This window comes from Natator depressus, chromosome 14 (assembly GCF_965152275.1).
Source record: "Natator depressus isolate rNatDep1 chromosome 14, rNatDep2.hap1, whole genome shotgun sequence".
In the NCBI taxonomy this organism is placed as follows: domain Eukaryota; kingdom Metazoa; phylum Chordata; order Testudines; family Cheloniidae; genus Natator; species Natator depressus.
The window spans coordinates 11,070,561-11,087,761 of NC_134247.1; positions in this window are offsets into that span (position 1 = coordinate 11,070,561).

Consider the following 17,201-nt stretch of genomic DNA (forward strand, 5'->3'; position numbering starts at 1 on the left):
GGGGAGAATGTGTTAACAAAGGAGACGACATTGGTCCAATGCTAACTGTACCAGCCCTTTCGTCCTCCGTGTGAGGCAGTCTTCATTAATAGAAGTGCTTATTACAGAGTTATGATCAGAAAAGGGAATGAGAAATGGAAAATTTAAAACAAGCTACCGGCAGGCAGAATTTTTTTTTTTTTAAAGCAGCAGATTCTAATGCAAGTGTTGACATAGCCTATCAAGTCCCATGTGAGCGTTAACGCCAACAGATGTCCCCCATTCCAAAGAAATGGCAGATTTGGCACCCTTTCATGGTTAGCAAATTTAATGATGGTTTCAAATGCAATAATGGAGCAACCTTTCTATGCTATAATTGGATTTGAAGTTGGCACAGGCTTCCTTTGCTCACTGTGCCATATGGAGAACTGCAGAGCAAGGTGCTACGTATGTTCTTACTGAATTATACAGGGTCATATCAGGGTCAGATTAAAAAGTGATGAGCAGGGAGGCCAGGCCTGCATAGAATGAAACACAGGGATAAGAATGGCGGTCTCCCGCAACCCCAATCACCCCAACCACATATCATTTGAAATCCAGTCCGCTGCAAACTTCAAATAAAAAGCTACTTTAGTTAGGAGGAGAAGTCCCAGTGTGTCGGAAGAAACAGGATATTCTGGGCGTGAGACCAGGAGAGGCAAGAGAAGAGCTGGAATGCTCTGAATACTAGAACAAGTGCTGAGATACAGATGGAAGAAAGAAAGGAAGAATAGCCCCTTGAAAAATACTCCAGAGCCTGTGGAAACAGGCCCCTTCCTTTCTTTCCCAAACCTGTTCAAATACATTTCTAAAGATTTGCAACGGCCATGAGCTTGTGTCATATGGCGCTTGCTGTTATAGGAGGGCTATTAAAGAGTGGCATAAAAAGAAAAATAACTGGATGTCTTGGTATTTGGACTAAAAACAAAAATGGAGTAGAGGAAGCAATGCCTATCATTAAGGTTGCCTGACACTTTCCATTATAAGACATCATTTTCAGTCGCTTATAACTTTGGCAAAATAAACCACTTGGACTGAAATTTTCAATGTCTTTCTCAGCTTGAATGTTTTTGGAAAGCGTCAATGTATATACATATCTACCTAATTGGGATGGGTGATTCACAGCCAGAGGAAGAAAAGAAGCCGACCAAAATTATTTATATAACAACTTTTCAGCCTCAGCAATGATAAATAAAACAAAATTATCATTGTGGCCTGCTTTTTTGCCAGAAGGAGAGAGAAACACCAAGGAATCACCACTGAGAGAGGTATCTGATGCTAATGCAAGCTTCTCACTTCCAACCAACAGGAGCAATGTGTGCAGGTAATATTTTAATCCCAATTCTTCTATTCAGTAATACCATATAAAGTACTGTATGAGCTCTCGCTTGCCCGCAGTGGAACTTCTGCCGTTACGTTAATGGAAGCAGAAGCAGGCTTCTATTATTGTACTTTTCTTTAGAACTGTGTTTCAGGATGGCACAAACCATGACACAATCAGCATGATCGGTTTGTTCAATTTACATTTGGAAGCTTGCTTTTTTTAAAATTCGAAGTTGATGAGAATTTAAAATTATTCTAATTGTCTACTACCTGTATATAACACTAGATCATATAATTTCAGCCTTCTTCATTATATATTTTGGCCTGAAACACTATTGACTTCCATGGAATAACTCTCTGGTGTAACTGAAAGGAGAGACAGACCGTTTGAACAAGCCACAATGCGACTCTTTTTACAGTAGTCATCCTTAAAAATGTCCCAGTTGTTTATGCAATTAAATGATGTTACCATGGTATCTGGATATCTCTAGAGAATATCACGGTAAGACTATCTAATTATTGAAAGCACAACTGAAAAAGTGTTAGGAATGACCATTTTACTGGCATATAGCCCCTTTTATCAGAAAAACAACAAAGAAATGTATAAATATTAATACAACTTCACAGCGGCCTCCACTGATTTGACAGAAGGGTTGTAAATTAAAGTACAGAGAAGTTAAAAGTATTATTCTTTACTGTAATTATTGCCCAGCAAGTCACACACAGCAAGTCAGTGCCAGAATCAGGAATAAAAGCAAGACATCCTGAGCCTTATCTCCCTGCTCTAACCATTGAGCGCCACTCCTTCCTGTAGATTTCCTCTCAGGTCGCAAACAGATGTGGCAGAACAACAAGATAAAGTGGCAGTGAAACTGTCATCCCAAGCACAGACACTGCTGCAGATCCACCCACTTGATTCAAGCAGAGAGAGGAAAAACGTAGAATTTAAAAAGAACTTTACATGTCGGGCACCTGTTTCCTGCACCCACTGCCACCTTTTGTTTTATTTCAGTTTGAATAATAATTAAAACATTTTAGGCAACTTGGCACATAATTCGAATTAAAACCAACCCCAACCCCAGAAGCATTAAATAACAACATTCCGTTCTTTCATCACTCGCTCTTAGAGTGTTTTACAAAGGAGGGCAGTAACTATTATCCTCATTTTACAGATGGGGAAACCAATGCACAAAGAGGTTAAATGACTTGACTAAAATCATCCATCACGTCAGTGGCAAAGCCAGGAAACCGCTGTCGCCAAAGTCCCATTACCCACTGCTCTAATGCTAGTCCATACCGCCCTCCTCCAATAAATAATGAAAGGATGTTTGCTAGCCTGCCACTCCAAGAAAACTATTAGTGTGGAAAAGAGCCATGAGAAAGATACCGGCAGCCTTCTATCTAACATAGGTCTTTTGCAGCATGCCCAGGAGGTCACCATATCTGGCCTATTTTGGACTAAAGTGGGTGGAGCAAGTTCTAGCATTCAGGAGCCCTCACAGAGAATATGCTGCCCGCCGCCTCCTCTTTTATAATCGGAGGAGTCAGCTCTAATGTCTCTGCTGACCACAACTATTCCTCGCTTACAAACTGCCAGTCATATGGCTAACGTTTGGAATGCACGTGGGCCAGATGGTTGGGGACTAAAACTGGTCATCAATTTTCCGATTAAACATTTTTCACTGGAAAATGCAGATTCACTAGCTCTCTCTCTCTCTCCCTCTCTTCCCGCCCCTCCCCCCGCCCCCCGAATGTTCAAAAAGGATGATATTGAGAAAGAGACTGACTCGTATTGTCCAGGACTTAGGGCACCTTCCTGGGATGTAGGAGACTCAGATAATCTCTGTGGCTGTCATAGGCTCTCCCACATTTTCTTTGTCTCGTACCATTTTAAAGCACGTTGTGGGAGGAGTCTAACTGACCCCTTCCCTCAACTCTTCAGAATTTTGCATTTGCTGCTACCTCTTTTAAAGAAGCTGGTTAGAACATTTTAAAAACAGCCTGCTTGAAGATTACTGGAGGCAGAAATGAATTTTTATAACATAAGGGACCATTCTTTGATTTTTTTTCCTCCCTATGTCTTCAAAGAAAAGAACGGGGAAAAAAATCAAATATGGAAACATTCTCATTTTGCCTAAGAAAAATCAAACAACGAGAGGTGAAAGGTGAATAGTTTTGAGTAGAAATCTTATAATTGCACATTTGAAAATATTTAGAGAAATCTGTAATGAAATAAGCTTCATGTTAATTCTGTCCTTGATATAGCATGTACAGAATACTTTACACCCAGGACACAGGAATAAGGACAGAACATTTGAAAAATTATTTCTTCATTACCCTATTTGAACATATTGTGCCATAAATTAGATCAGTGCATCTGGAGAGGGAAGAAAGTTGATATCAGCAGACAGGATGCCGGCCAGATCCCTCACTAGTGCTTTCTGAATACTTGAAGACAAAGACCTTGATCTTGCAAACACTTATGTAGATGCACGGCTTTGCATTCAGTCAGCCTGTACATAGAATCATAGAAATGTAGGGTTCGAAAGGACCTCAAGAAGTCACCAAAACCAGTCCCCTGCATTGAGGGAGGACAAAGTCAACCTACACTATTTCTGACAGATGTTTGTCCAACCTGCTCTTAAAAAGCTGTGACTATGCATAAACTCTTGCAGGATCAAAGTGGAAATCTATTTATTTTCAGTGAAAAGCATGTCTAGTTTTAAATAGATCCACATTTTAAAAATTATTATTTCTATACCACTACTGTGTGCATTGAAGTTTACAGTCAGACAAATAAAACGACATGGGGCTTGCCAGAAGGATTTTATAATTTGTTTTGCTCAAGAACATGTCAAAATGACATCTGCGTTGGCAAGCAGGTGTTAGGAAAGGGGGCGATGCTGGAAGAATACCGTGGGAGGGGAATATTGCTCCTGCAAGAAAACAGTTTTCCACACACAGAAGCTCCAACGCTGCAGGGGAACCAGCATAATACAAATAATACTACCAACAACAAAAACACGTATGCGATTAGAAATATGTGCATGCGTTTTCAGGACTGTGCCCATGTCTCTACACACACCCACCCACGTCATGCTTCCCGAGTTAAAGGTAGGAGTAACTCTACTGACATAAGACTAAGGTACGTCTACACAGAAAGCAGAGGTGTACTGCAACATGTGTAGACATAACTGAGTTAGCTTTGATCTAGCTAGTTAAAAAAATAAATAGCTGTGGCAGCACAGACCAGCTGCTCACGTGCATACCCAGTGTCCCAGGCAGGCTACTGGAGCCCATGCTGCCATGTCTTCACTGCTATTGTTATTCAAGCTGGTTTGATCAAAGCTAGCCTGTGTAAGTCTATGCAGCTGCACCTCTGATAGCCATGGTGTTATCTGGGTGCGGAAGTGGTATGTAACGGAGTTCTTGTAACTGAGCCCTTTCCCCCAGGCAGATGATTGTACATGGTTACAGAGTCTTAAACTCAGTAGGAATACAAAAGACTATTCACATGTGGAAGCTTACTTGTGTATGTAAATGTTTGCACAATTGGGGCCTAGATAAGTGCATATAAATCATGTATATATTCTTATATGTGCATGTTCCTTTGGCCAAATGCTGTGTATCTTGGAGGTTGCTATGGTAAGTTCTTTTCTTTTCTTTGACTGAACAGAAGAGATAGTAATATCAAATCTCCTGGGCATGGTCATTCCCTGGTTAGAGTGGCTTCTGGGCAGCTATAAATTTATGCCCTAGCCTTTTAGCATAACATGTCAGCTGCACATTCCCACACCAGGATATTCTGTATGAGAAGAATTTGCCTTCTTGTCTGCTGATAGGAAGGCAAATTCCTCTCGTAGAATAGCAACCACAGCCTTTCTTCAGTCCCTGTTGGAGCGTTTTTGGACCAATGAATTCTCAGCCTCAGATTCTGTAGTCATTCTCCCAGGCCACCCACATCCTCCTCCTCCACATCAGCTTATTTAAAGTAGGCATGGGGCATAGAAGGTTCCTGTATAGGTTCTCTACTCATTGCACCCTCCCTGCAACCAATCCAAAGGAATTAAGTGATGTAGAGCAGCGGTTCTCAAGCAGAGGTCCATAGGAGGCTGCGAGCAGGTTTCAGGGGGTCCGACAAGCAGGGCCAGTATTAGATTAGCTGAGGCCAAGGGCAGAAAGCCGTAGTCCTGCCATGAGGGGCTGAAGCCTGGGGCCCCGAGCCCTGCCACCTGGGGCTGAAGCTAAAGCCTGAGCAACTTAGCTTTGTGGGACCCCATGGCATAGGGCTCTGGGCAATTGCCCTGCTTGCAACTGCCTAACACGGGCCCAGGCTTTTATATGCAGAAAAACCATTGTTGGGGCACAGGGGGGCCATGGAGTTTTTAGAACGTGGGGGGGGAGGGGCTCAGAAAGGAAAAGGTTGAGACCCCCTGATGTACAGGGCCTAGCCCTTATGCTCTGCAGCAACTTTTCTTATACAGTTCTGAGGGGCATTGTGGGCAACTAGAGTGAATTATAGGTTAGAATGAAGATCCAGAAGTTGGAAAGGTCAGTTACTTATTGTAATAAACTGCAGAGGCCAGCAACTGACAATGCCTTTGTCATAGGCCTTAAATCAGGTGTGTGCTCATCAACTCCAGCAGGGATTCTGTTAACTGACAAGACACCAGAATTCTGTAGCAACCTTTTCCAGCTGCTAAAGAAATCTCCTCTGCAAAAGATGTAGGAGTTACATGCCTTGTTTGTACAATATTACCTCAGGCAAATCCTTCATCTCCTCAATACCTTGTGTATGGAAGCTGGTTAACTACACAACCCTAATAACCCTACGAAGAAGCTGAGATGAATGTCCTCACTGAAATAAATTATATTAACATATAATGAGGAATAGTCCTAAACTTCATGTCATTTTGTCATGTCATCTTGTTAGTCCTGTCACAATACAGCACAATCCACTAGATGACACTCCCAAAGGTCCCTTTCAACCCATAGGATTCTAGCAGGAATCTATCTGCCCACAACTGGTTAGCTTAACATTTGACTGAGGGCATTTCATCAGAGAAGGTTCATCCCCACTTACGGTGCCAGGAGGACACTGTATCTTGACCCTTCACTCAGTCTCTCTGTGATAACACTTCCAAGTGACAGGCCCATCCTCTGAACTTCTCCCACCGTTCACCCCACTTTCAGTCTGGATCACCAGATTCCCCCATTTACCAGAACCATATTATCTTTAGCAGGTCCCACTGGGTTTGGTCTCAGTTATATATTTCTCTCTGGGAGATATGAACAATGTCAGAGAATACCTTATTCAAAATTGATACAAACAATGTTCAAACTAATCGAAGAAATTCCAGAAGGCTTCTGCTTTCTGTCATCCTGAAAGTAGCTAATATAAGGCATCCTTGACCATAAAACTGTTTATGATCCCCAAGAGTGTTTATATAAGCTTTAAAAGGCAGCTTTTTCCTGACTTGACTTTATTTCCTTTTGTGCTATGTTTAAAAGATGCATTGGTTATTGAAATTTGTGGTTTGTACAAAATATGTAATAGAAGTCTAATTACTATAACAAATCAGATTGTAACTTTAAGGAGATTGGGTCAAGAGAAGAGACAAACAAACTAAAAGATTGTCTTATCTCAACCGATTTGATATAGATATAATCCTTTTTTTTCCCCTTGAGATACTTTGTAAAAAAAAATGTTTTAGAAAAGATCTGGTCCTCTAAAAGTATGTGAAGATATACTTAATGCAGGATACCTCAAAGGATATGTAGGGATGTGGTATCAGAATAACAAATCTAGGTTGTAAAGTGGGCCTCTACCAGCCCCACCTTTGCAAGAAAAATCTCTGTTTGGGTTCTTAAAAACTTTAGCGAAAAAATGTGTAGTTGGGAAATATTTTGTAGAAAACCTTTGTTTATTTCTTAACCATTGAAATGGCAAACCATTTTGAAAGGCACATTTGAAAGTATTTTGACTAAATGCAAAGTGTTAAATGTGGTTTCCTAATATCATCGCTACATATATAGTAAAATGCTTCATGTGCCAACATGAAATAGAATGATCTTTCTCAACTGATTACTAATGTAAGAAGCCAGTTTAGAATATTTATATTAATGGGGAATTAATTAATTAATGGCAGTGCTCAATCAACTCCCGCATCAAACTGAGGAAAAAAGAAAAATCCTCTCTCCAAAAATTGTCCTGAAGAATCAACAACTTCTTTAATAACTAAAGACTCTCTTTAGGAATTATTGAATTTTAAAAAGACTTTGGAGAACTAAAAACTTCCATAAAAAGAACTGGAGTGTTTGGACTTTTTAAAAACAGCATTAAATTTTCTGTTAAATTCTAATAAAATTGAAGGAATGTCTCAGAAAATTGACTAAATAAAAGGAAAGAGTTAAAACTCTTAAAATTATCTGATGCTTTCCTGCTACAGAAGGGCAAAGGCAATTTAAAGTGTGTTGCCTATTCTTTAATTAGACCACATACTCAGGAGCTGAAAATGTTGAGAACCAACCTCCAAAGGCATGGAGCCAATGAAAGGATGACAGCAGGTAATTTGAATATAAACAAGCCTGGAATAGGCATATGTTTCTATAATTTAATGAAAATAGGAAGGAGAAGGGTATAAATCTAGGTGCTGGAACCAGGAGTGCTGCCGCACACCATGGCTTGAAGTGATTCTCATTATATATAGTTGGTTCAATGACTCTCAGCACACCCACTATACACAAACTCAGAGTATAAAACTCTGAAGTGAGCATGGCTCACTCTCATTCTCTGTTGCTCTGCTCCAACACACAGCACTCATCACATCCTATCCATCTCTATAAGCAAGTTGCCACGGACGAACTAAGAATGGAGAAGACTCAAGAAGAAACCAAGCCCAAGAAAACGTTCTCAAGACATCAACATGGGTTGGCAAAAGGAAGTTAAGCAAGATAGTGCCAAGGGATTAGATTTAAAAACTCCTGTAATGACTTTACTGAGAAATGGAAATACTGTTGCAATTAATAATATTAACAGTTTCGCCTGTTAATCACCAGATGGATAGACCACGCATTCCTGGAAAGGAAACAGGGGCTAAACATTGGTAAACCAAAAAAGAAAAAGTGGGATTTAGTTGGAGTTAAGAGTCTCAATATTTGCTAAGGGCCTGTGTCAAGGCAGCTCCTTAAAAGGCATTTGCTAAATAACTGATTTTAGTATCTTCTATGATTTCATGGGACTTATGATTTCTTACCCACCTATAAACTATGTGGTTAATAATAAGCAAAATTATTTTGCCCATCTACAAACAGTTAAGTATCTATGAGATACAAAGACTGGACTCATCATAATATTGGGAAATAAGACCTTAGTTTCAAGTGACCAAGAGAAAAAAAAAGCCCCACTGAAGGTGGGCCTACTCACAAATGTGTAATCTCTATTCAAAGTTCCCCACAGAAAGGCACAGCAAAGAGATTGTAATGGAAGCAACCAATTGTGTTCTGTTATTTGTGTTTTGTTTAATGGTCTCTTTTCCTTTATTTAATAATAAAATAGCCATGATCAACAAGTGTGATTATTTTGCTTAGTTTCCATTATGTCATCGCCTAAGAGACGTAAAAGACCCCCTGTGATTAAAACAGTGGGAGTCACTGAATCATCAGTAAGAGATGACCTTTGGTAGCCTAATTCTTGTTTCTCTACTCTAAACAGTATTAGTAATTTTTAAAATAAAATTGCTTGGTGTCTATCAATTAAAAATGACCCCTTTCTACTCAACACCTTCAGATTCTGAGTGAAGCCCAGATAGGGAGTGACAAACATGAAGACGTATATTAACTGAACTCTCCTTAAATCACAAAACTGTCAAAATGTCGGTCTCTTATTTATTGGAATGGATCCATGTGACATGAATTATAAAGGTGGCAAAGTGCCCCCCACAGTAGGTGGAGCTATGCCATATAACACTGACAGGTATGACTCAATGATAAATTACAACCCGGACAGAATATTGAAACTAAATCAAAACACTCCAGCTAATCAAAACTGCTCCCTTCCCTCCTTGTATTAATATCTTGCACCTGCACAGTATCTTCCATCAGAGGATTTTAAAGATTTTACAAAGCTCTGTGAGGTAGATAAATATTTGTTTACTCCATTTCACTGATGGGGAAACCAAGGTATGAAGAAGTTAAGTGACCTTCCCAGCATCACCCAGCAAGTCAGTAGAAGAACTTAGGAGTCCTGGCTTCCTGCCCCTGGTCACTTCTTTTTGTGGTTTATGATTTCATTAGAGCCTTGAATTCAATCAAGGCCCATGTACAAATCTTAAATGCAACACAGAGTATTCGAGATTTATTGTGTCATAATAAACACAATGTTAGCATCATTAGTTTTTATATTGGGTGTACATATTTGGAATATAAAAGAACCTGCTTTAAAAAGAAATTGATTCCTGGAGAATGTATTTATTGCAAAAATAAAAATTAAGATATTACAAAGAGAGAGACCAAGGTCTCATTTTCAATTCTAGGATTAAAAAGGCAGCAGTGAACAAACAAGGTAAATATAAAGTATAACAACAAAATGGGGGAGAGGAGGAAGCCACAATAGAACATAAAATACAAAACTCTGAATAGCTAAAATTATAAAGATAGTTTCTCATTAATTATGAAACACTGTACAATAAACCAACAGTCTAACCTTAAAAGATCATATATAAGAAGCCATTTTAATTCTTCTGAGATAAGCTATATGTGCTCCATCAGTGAAGATAGCATAAACAAGGCTAGATAAAGCTCAGGTAAGTAGTCAGCAGGGACAATGCTGTTTTTGCAAAAGATGACTTGACAGATTTCCCCCTCTGCCAACTCAATATCTTTTAGGCTCTGGAGTTGCACTAGGTATTAATCTCATTTTAAGGGACCATCCTATTGAGCCAGATACTGATCATAGCTATAGCTGAGACTTGTCTATGCTGGAAAAGAACATGATGTTAGAACATGTGCTAGCATGATGTTTGACTTGGCACTTAGTGCTAAGTCTGTTGTGTTTAACATCATGACAACAGTCCTTGTCTACGCACAGAGTTTAACACTGTGTTAGTTGACAGATATTCTAATATGATGTAATTTTCCAGTGTATACAAGTGCAATCCAGAGTGACTCCACTAATTTCAATTGGACACCAAAAGCTGATTTCAGTACCATTTCTGAGATGAGGGTCTGGCCTTATGAGACTAACCTCTGGAGCGATCGATCCAGCAGGGGGGTCTAGTGAAGACGCGATAAATTGACCACCGAGCGCTCTCCCGTTGACTCCGGTACTCCACCGGAGTGAGAAGCATAGGCGGAGTCAACAGGGGAGTGTCAGCAGTCGACTTACCGTGGTGAAGACACCGCGGTAAGTAGCTCTAAGTACGTCGACTTCAGCTACGCTATTTTCGTAGCTGAAGTTGCGTAACTTATACTGACTTAGCTCGTCCCCGCGCAGTGTAGACCAGGCCTAAATTACAATGCAGTTTGGTCGTAGTGCAATGCTGCCGAGTCAGACTAAATTATAATATTTGAAGACATTTTAAAAAATGGTAATATATACAGACATGAAAAGACAATGATTCACTCTATTCAGATTTTTATATGCTCACCCCTGTAGATGGGACTTTTCTATCCCAGATAGGACTTGAACCCACAATTCCCTGGTTTAGGAGGCCAGTGCAGCTGCAGCTATTTTTAAAAAATAAAGTGACAAGTGAATTTTCACTTGCAACTTCCACTCATTTTGTCTCTTCATAGGAACCACTCCTCCAACCAACGAGAGACCCGGGTCAGCTCATTTAAGGGCTTCAATTTATATTGGAAGCCAATAAAGTTTTAGCTCTTGCACTAGCTCATAAATTCAGTTTTTAGCATGCACTCCTTGGGACAGTGCAACCACCCCATGAAATCACGCAGGGCTGGAGAGTGCCATTTTGGGGTATCACAAGAATTTCTAATTCTATTATAGTGTGTGGGTGGAAGAAAGGGGGATAATTTAGAAGGAGTTTTAGTTCTTTCTTTATACTGTCATTCAAATGATTATGATCCTTGTCGCTTTTCCCCTGTTGCCTACCCAGTTTCCACAGTAGTGGTTAAAGGTTTCACAACTTCAGCTAATAAAGACAAGCAATGCATTACCCATGCAAAGCTCAGTTCTATTTTGCTGCCGTTTCCCCCTTACCTGACCTCACACTCTAGCCACTGTGTATAACTAGGTTGGGAAGGATTAGATTTTGATCTGTAAATGTTGGTAAACATAAATTTCACTGTACACAGAAAACAACAAAGAAAATATTTCCAACGATACTTGAAATTTACAGATAGGCAAAAGAAAGAAAAAAATGCTGCTTGAAAACGTATTGAAGTTTGATTAAAGGATATTTACTTCCTATACTTTGACATGTCATGTTGAGAATTTGTGTTCTACTGATTAAAAAAGCTTTACCTCTTTGAATCTCAGTGTCTGCTGTCACTAAATAATTATTGTCTGACACTCCACCCCATTTGTAATACTCCACAACTATGAACATTTAATTATATAAAATTTTTAAAAAAATGCTTAAACCCCATCATTTTGTGCAACTGTGAAAATTTAAAATAACAACAATCTAAACAAATATTTAAAAGTGCTCATCTATATTATCTTTCAAAAAATAATGAATTTTGCTAAGCCTAGATATAACTGATGCATTTATGAATTACTGAAATATTTTAAGTACCTCCTTCTTCCCTATAACTCTTTATTTTTGCCCCTTTAAGGGTGCTTATCTACCTTTCCAGGACCAGGATAGAGATCCAGAAGATTTTTCTCGAGATAAGTATATCATGGTGGGCACCTTAGAGACAAGATTGCATACGCGCTGAAGTACTGGCTCCAGATTTGAAAGTGTTTTAGAAGTATAGGGCAACATCCCACACTGAGTTAGATGGTTGCCACTCAGTGGTAATCAACTGCATTGCACTGATGGAACCAAGCAAAATATGGACCACAAATCCATATTTTTATGGATTATACATGTAATCTTAATATATCATAATATAAATTAAAGTAATATTTTTCTGCAAAAAGAAAAGGAGTACTTATGGCATCTTAGAGACTAACAAATTTATTTGAGCATAAGCTTCCGTGAGCTACAGCTCACTTCATTGGATGCATTCAGTGGAAAATACATCTCATTCATTTCACTAACAGCAATGTATCCACTCTTTAAAATGTGCCAGAGTTCAAAACACCCATCACCTAACCCTCACAACATTAATATTGAATACCTGAAAACGTAACATCCAATAATGTCTGAGATATAGTCAAGCCTTAAATCATCATCATCTTATTGACCCAGTCCTGCTTATTCAAGGCAATAAGGGTTTTGCCAATTACTTCAATGGCAGCATGTTCAGCGGAGTTGCTTGAGTTTAGTTTAGGACACATTCATGGACTCTGTTAATACATCGGTCAACTTCATGATACCCTTATACTTCCACTTAGACACATACAGTGGGTTTAGCCAGTGCTTAAAATGCCACTTCATATATTTCTCTACCCTCTCTGAATTTTAAATTGCAACATCAATTAGAGTAAGATCACAAAAATTTTGGTCCAATTATTAAAGAACAAATATTTTTTTAGTCTGTATAGTGAAGGTCCCACAATCCAGTGGATAAAAATATTCAAGAATAAAACACCACTATCTTAACAATGTATGTGGAACTAACTTTCACAGTGGACTCTGCTAGCAGGAATTTTTATTTAATTTAGCAGGAATTTTTATTTGAAGAGATCTATAGCAATACCTTCCATTTGACATTAATGGCTCTGAAAGATACAAATTTATGGGAAAGATCTGAGAAATTTTGCCAACAATTTTACTGCTACATATAACGAACGTAAATCTGTGCCCAAATCAAAATGATCTACACCCTTAAGGAGGTAATAAATGGAGTCAGATGGGCTTGATGTATTAATCCATCTGAAACAGCACAAATCACATAACTCAGTATTAACACATTTTATTGGAAACTGCACAAGTCCAAATTGTTGGTAATTTCTGATTCGTAATTTAAAAGCACATGATTTAACTCAATATAAAGGAAGAAATTAAAAGTAAATTTGCCCTTTCCTCTCCTAATAAAATACTACTTGGAGGTGCAATAAAAAACATACTTGGCTTCGATTTTATTACATACTACATTTGGAAACTGAATACACTTTGGTCTTTGTTAATAAAACCTTACATGCATGTTAGCTAATAAAGAAACAGCTGGTGCCAAGTTTTGTCACTCAAGATGAGTTTATCAATTTTCATTTGCAGTTGCAAACTGCTGGAGCCAGTCAAGACACTCAGGAAAACACTTGTCCCCTTTCAAAGACTGCTGCTGCCATGCCAGGCCCATGATAGGATTTTAAATGTGGGAGTTTTCTGTAATTTTTTATGGATTTTAGAGGCAATGCTCAACTGTGTTCTATCTATCTTGCTATTTATATGGTCCTTCCTCACAGTAGCATCTGAACACTTCCCCTTTGTCTACCATGTATTTAATTTAAACTGTAAACTCCTTGGAGTGGGACCTATACATCTAACTTAATACTTATATGACCTCCCATCACCAGAGTACCTCAGTGCCTCATAAGCATTAATGATATTTTTTCTTCATAACAGCCCTGTAAGGAAGGGAGGTATTCACATTTTATGGACTGGGAACTGAGGCACAGAGAGATTAAGGGACAGATTTTTAAAGAGAATTAGGTGCCTAACTCCTATTAATTTCAGGGTGAGTGAGATACCTAAATGCAATTCAGGGCCTAAGTAATTTTCCCAGGGTCACATTGGAAATCTGTGACAGAGCCAGGAATATAACCTGCGTCTCCTCAATTCCAGTCTTGTGGTGAAGTCATTAACTATCCTTCCTCCCCATGTACTTTGGATCAGATTCTCGATCTTTGTGCAGTCATCTGGGGTGTAAAATGCTACCAGATCAGAACAGCATTAGACCCACACTTTGTACTGCTGTAAATGACTGCAGGGCAACAGAGAATTAGCCCCTGTTTGCCCTGGTTGTCTATCACTATGGGATCTAAAACAGTTATGGAGCTGCAGAAGTAATTGTCACTTGTATGTTATACAACAACAGAACCCACACAGCCTTAACAAATAAGGGAAATTAACCCTTAAGTACAAAATGCCACTCTTACTTGCCCTAACACATTCTATATCCGTAGATAATCCTTAAGGGGGGATTCTGCTAGTTTGCCTGGGTATAAATCCAGAGGAACACCATTAATTCACTGGATTTACAGATTCTGCTCTCAGTTACACTGGTATCAATCCAGAGTAACACCACTAATCTACCGGTTTTACATGGAGTTACTCCAGATTTGGACCAATGTGACTGAAAACAGACTCTGATGTTCAGTATATAAAATATTCTGACTACTGATGCCTAAAAAGGAAAAATTTAGTTGTTATCTATAGCTGCCTAAAGAGTTACCCCACTATAAGAGGCTCTCCTGGAACAGAAATCCTTGGCAGTGTCACAAAATGATCTTGTCAAAATTACAGTGACGGAGGCACACCCCAAGAGTGAAAGGTGGATTTTTTTAACTCGGAATGGTTGCTGATTGTAATTACAGTGTGACATGACTGATCGTTACTGTGACAGATAGCCCCTGAGACATCAAACCATTGAACTCTTCATCTGTCACCTGAATGAAATGTTAGTGATCCACAGACAGACCTTTCCCCCACAAGCAGATTAACACAGATTATCAAGCAACGGCTGTAAAGACTTCTGACATTTCTAATTACTCACATAAGTATCAGAGGCCTGAAAAATGTAACAGTCAGCCATGTGGAATGGAGAAGATAGAGGACAAAAAGTCATATGTTCTAAACAGGAAACATCTTTTGGGTTACCCTCAGATAAATCATTTCAATCTAGAAAGCAGTATGCATGTTATTTTGGCAGCAGTTGGAAACTCCAACTGATATTGGGGCCCCATAGTACTAGATGTTGTACAAACTCACAATAAGAGATGGTCCCTGTCCCAAAGATCACGCAATCAAAGTAGACAAGACAAAGGAAGTATCATTATCCTCATTTTGCAGATGGGAGTTAAGGCACAGAGAAATGACTTGACTCAGACAAAGCTAGTCTGTAACAGCAGCCGGAATGGCATGCTGATCTCCTGAGGACAGTGCCTTAACCAAAAGGCCAGCCTTTCTCCATCTTTAGTTTTGTCTCTGGAATGTATCTGTAGCCCCTCGCTTTTATTAGATTCACAGGCTCTAAGGCCGCCCAAAAATAACATGGCGAAGAGCTGTGGAAGCCGAGCTGAAAAACCTGGGGCACAGCTGGGGAACCACGGCAAGACTTGCCAGAAACAGACAGGAGTGGAGGAGCTTCGTCACTGCCCTAGATGCCAGAGGCGTAACGGGAACATCATGATGATGATGATGAAGGCCAGAAGGGAGCATCAGATGATCTAGTCTGACCGCCTGCCAACGGTTAGCCAGACAGGTCATGCCTGGTGGTTTTGCTATTTTTTCTTTATTTTCAGAATAACGCCTGCAAATGCATTTCTAATGGCAACTTTTACAGTTGCTTTTATATCTGCTCATGTTTTTGCTTGAAGTTAAAGGCTAAATTATGACTGACACAGATGGATGGCTGCTGTGTGAATTCACACAATGTGCAGTAGCTAAACCGTAGCGGCTAGAGGTACTGTGCCTGTCCAGAAACAGGCAGGATGCCTCCAGGGCACTGGTGGGAAAAACTCACTCCAGGTTTTGCTTGTCACAGCTACATAAAGATCTGATATTCTTTGGGATGGGTATGGGATGATAGAGAGACTTGGCAGGCCATACACTCGAGACTCCTGATCACGTGTCTTTGGGGCTTTAGGCAGCACCAGCAGTGCTAGCTGGTTCCACTTGCATTCAGGGAGTGTAAGTAGCAGGATGGTGGTTAGCTCCTGTGCAAGTGTGGTAGCGAGATCCCTAGTCCTTCTCCCTCCCTAGAACACCGTGCTGGGGGAGTTACGATATGGGCAGTAGCTTGCAGCTACGTTAAGCAGGCAGCATCAGTACAATAATCTAGTTCAATGTTTCTTTGTGGCTTATGTCTGTTTTGATTTGCCTGAAGTGTGCTGCATTAGCAAGTGGGCAGTGCTCTGTGGTGGAAAATGTATTTCCCGTGGCATTATTTTCTCTCTCTCTGCAGCTTTGTTACATTACGAATTGCGGAGGAAAGCCTGAACGCCAAACCCAGTCCTTATATTCAGGCAGAATTCCAGCTGAGTACAAACTGCAGGATTTGACTCTAGGAGCCAGATCCTCCTCTGGCGAAAACTGGCATAGCTCCGCTGACCTCAATGGAGCTCTAACAATGAACAAGGATCCGGCCATGTATCATGTCACCTCTGTGTAAGCAGAACACCCTCTCAAAGTCAGTGGGAAGTTCTGCCAAAACACTGGCGACATGGTATGACCTCGGAGCTTTTAAAGCCTGTTTTAGAGGCACAGGGCCCATTCCTGCAGGCCTCATTCAGGCTCAACTCCAACTGAATGGAGCGGTAGTTCTGCCCAAGTAAGGTCTGCAAGGTCAGGTCTCCAGAGACTACAACATCCTCGTAAGGAGCTTTTATATATATCCCAATTCAACAAACACGACTGGATGTAATGCTCTCCAGGGGTCCGACTGCTGGAAGGGTGTAGGGGTACTGTCAAACCCCATCTGCAACCCAAGCTCCACCTACTCATGATACACCAAATATGAGATGCCCCTGTAGAGAATTACATAAGATGGCTGGCCCATATCGTCCTTGC